This window comes from Bufo gargarizans, chromosome 1 (genome assembly GCF_014858855.1).
Source record: "Bufo gargarizans isolate SCDJY-AF-19 chromosome 1, ASM1485885v1, whole genome shotgun sequence".
Classification (NCBI taxonomy): domain Eukaryota; kingdom Metazoa; phylum Chordata; class Amphibia; order Anura; family Bufonidae; genus Bufo; species Bufo gargarizans.
Window position 1 is genome coordinate 337,088,274 of NC_058080.1, and position 3,641 is coordinate 337,091,914.

Genomic DNA, 3,641 nt, shown 5'->3' on the forward strand with positions numbered 1-3,641 from the left:
TAACCCCAGGCTGTGTGGAGGATGTCAGCCGGGGGGTATACGTCTCCTCCATACGTACATCGCAATTTGTGTTGCCAGCGGTTATTGTTTTTGGTGATAAGACGGAGACTATTTCTTTCTTTTTAGACAGTGGAGCAGGGGTAAATTTGATAGATGCCCATTTTGCCCGCACTTTGGGTTTGTCTCTCTGTACGTTACAGAGACCCATTCCCATATTTGCTATTGATTCTGCTCCCCTGTCTCAGAGAAACCTCACCCACATTGTTCATAATATACACCTTCGGGTAGGGGACCACCATAACGAGATGCTTTCAGGTTATGTTCTGGAGGGGCTTCCCACTCCGGTGGTGCTGGGTCTTCCCTGGTTGGTAGCGCACAATCCAGTAGTAGATTGGCAGGCCAGGGAGATATTGGAGTGGAGTGAGCAGTGCAGAGAAAATTGCTTAAATAGCAATTGCTTAGTTGCCTCCATAACTACCCTACCTACATTTATTTCGGATTTTGAGGATGTTTTTTCTGAAAAGGGTTGTCAGAAGTTACCACCTCATCGTCCTTATGATTGCCCGGTTAACCTTATTCCCGGCGCAAAATTACCCAAGACCAGGTTATATAATCTTTCGGGTCCAGAGAGACAAGCCATGAAAGATTATATCTCTGAGAGCTTGGCTAATGGACACATCAGGCCCTCTTCTTCACCCGTGGCTGCAGGGTTTTTCTTCGTTAAAAGGAAAGATGGGGGCCTGCGTCCTTGCTTAGATTTTCGCGAATTAAATCGGATAACCATCCGAGACCCATACCCTCTTCCTCTCATTCCTGACCTGTTTAATCAGATTGCGGGTGCTAGGTGGTTCTCCAAACTTGATCTTAGGGGGGCCTACAATCTGATTCGTATTAAGGAGGGGGATGAGTGGAAGACAGCGTTTAACACCCCTGAGGGGCATTATGAAAATCTAGTTATGCCTTTCGGTCTGACCAATGCTCCTGCCGTCTTTCAACATTTCGTTAATGACATTTTTAGTCATCTAATCGGCAGGTTTGTGGTAATATACCTAGATGATATTTTAATTTATTCGTCTGATCTGAGAACACATGAGGAGCATGTCAGACAAGTACTGCAGGTCCTACGGACGAATGAATTATATGCTAAGATTGAAAAATGTGTCTTCGCCGTTCAGGAAATACAATTCCTGGGTTATTTTTTATCTGCTTCAGGTTTCCGTATGGATCCTAGGAAGGTCCAGGCAATTTTAGATTGGGATCTTCCTGAGAACCTCAAAGCACTACAACGGTTCTTGGGCTTCGCGAATTTCTATAGGAAATTCATTAAAAATTATTCACTTATTGTAAAACCGCTTACTGACATGACTAGGAAGGGGACTGATTTTTCTAAATGGTCTGACGCCGCTAAAGTTGCTTTTTCCTCTCTAAAAGAGAGGTTTACCTCAGCACCTGTACTAGTCCAACCTGATGTCTCTCAGCCTTTTATTGTTGAAGTCGATGCGTCAGAGGTGGGAGTGGGGGCGGTGCTGTCTCAGGTCCGTCTCCTGGCAAATGGCGCCCTTGTGCTTTCTTTTCCAAAAAACTATCTGCAGCAGAAAAGAACTACGATATTGGCAATAGGGAACTATTAGCTATTAAACTTGCGTTTGAGGAGTGGCGCCACTTCTTAGAGGGGGCAGTCCACCCCGTCACTGTGATTACGGACCACAAAAATCTCCTGTACCTCAAATCAGCTAAGCGTCTCACCCCTAGACAGGCTAGGTGGTCGCTATTTTTTACCAGGTTTAACTTTGATATTACCTATCGTCCTGGGGCAAAGAACACCAAGGCTGATGCACTATCTCGTTGTTTCCCTGGAGGAGGTAATGTGAGTGATCCGGTGCCCATTCTACAAAGAGGAGTGGTTGTCTCTGCGGTACACTCTGTTTTGGAGGGGAAGGTGTTAGAGGCCCAGGGGGACGCCCCGGTCTCTTGCCCCTCAGAGAAATTGTTTGTACCATTGAACCTACGTTTCGAATTATTAAAGGAACATCATAATTCGGCACTTGCTGGGCACCCGGGTAGTAAAGCAACCTTGGAGCTATTGTCTCGTCGTTTTTGGTGGCCAAGGTTGCGTCAGGATGTATTGGATTTTGTGTCTTCTTGTTCTACCTGTGCGCGCGCAAAAGTTTCACATACACGTCCTGCAGGGTCTCTATTACCACTCGTCATTCCCAATAGACCGTGGACACATCTGTCAATGGATTTTATCACTGACTTACCTTTGTCTGCGGGTAAAACAGTGATTTTGGTAGTAGTGGACAGGTTTAGCATTTTCATTGCGTTACCCGCACTACCTAATGCTAAGACTCTTGCTCAGGTATTCGTCAGTGAAATCGTGAAGCTTCACGGGGTCCCCTCCGATGTTGTTTCGGATCGGGGTACCCAGTTTATTTCTAAATTTTGGGAAGCTTTTTGTTCCCGTTTGGGGGTACACTTGTCCTTTTCCTCGGCTTTCCATCCTCAGTCGAATGGACAGACTGAGCGAACCAACCAAAACCTTGAGACATATCTAAGATGTTTTGTGTCTGAAAACCAAGAGTTGTGGTCATCATATTTACCGTTAGCTGAGTTTGCCATAAATAATCGTCGTCAGGAATCCACTGGCAAGTCACCATTTCTTGGTGCATATGGTTTTCATCCCCAATTCTGTACTTTCAAAGAGGGGGGGTCTTCTGGGGTTCCCGAAGAGGAACGTTTTTCGTCATCTCTTTCATCGGTATGGCAGAAGGTGCAAGCTAACTTGAAAAATATGGGAGGTAAATACAAATGCATGGCTGATAAGAGACGGTCGCCAGGTCGGGACCTAGGAGTGAATGACTATGTGTGGTTGTCTACTAGGAATATTAAATTGAAGGTTCCCTCTTGGAAACTGGGTCCTAGGTTTATTGGCCCTTACAAAATTGTAGCCATCATCAACCCCGTGGCTTTTCGCCTGGAGTTACCTCAGACTTTTAAAATTCATAATGTTTTTCATAAGTCGTTACTCAAAAAATATGTTCCACCTCTAGAACCATCACCGCTGCCACCCCCTCCTGTTGTCGTGGATGGTAATCTAGAGTTTCAGATATCCAAAATTGTTAATTCTCGTCGGGTCCGCCGCTCTCTTCAATATCTGGTGCATTGGAGAGGTTACGGTCCCGAGGAAAGAATGTGGGTTCCTGCGTCTGAGGTAAACGCTGACAGGTTAGTTCGGGTTTTTCATGCCTCTCATCCTGAGAGACCTGGTCCTGAGTGTCCGGAGGCCCCTCGTAGAGAGGGGGGTACTGTCACGAGGGTATCGAGAACCACGCCTGACTCCGTTATACCCGGGGTCAGGAAGTCGCAGCGGTTGGCTGCATGCTCTATTTAAGATGGGGCTGTTTTCCTTATGGTAGCTTTCTGGGTTTGCTTTGCAAACCCTTTTGGCTCACTCAGGGATCCGTAGCTCCTTCTCCTCAGCTGTTCCTTGTCCAGCACTCCCAAACCTCCTTATATTCCTCTCTCACACTTCTCTGGTTGCCAGAGATAGAGCTTCCTGCCTGGACATCTATCCTGACCCACTGGAGCTGTGTTGCTGCGTTCTCTGACTGTTGATTCAGAACGCTACCCTCCGGATCCCT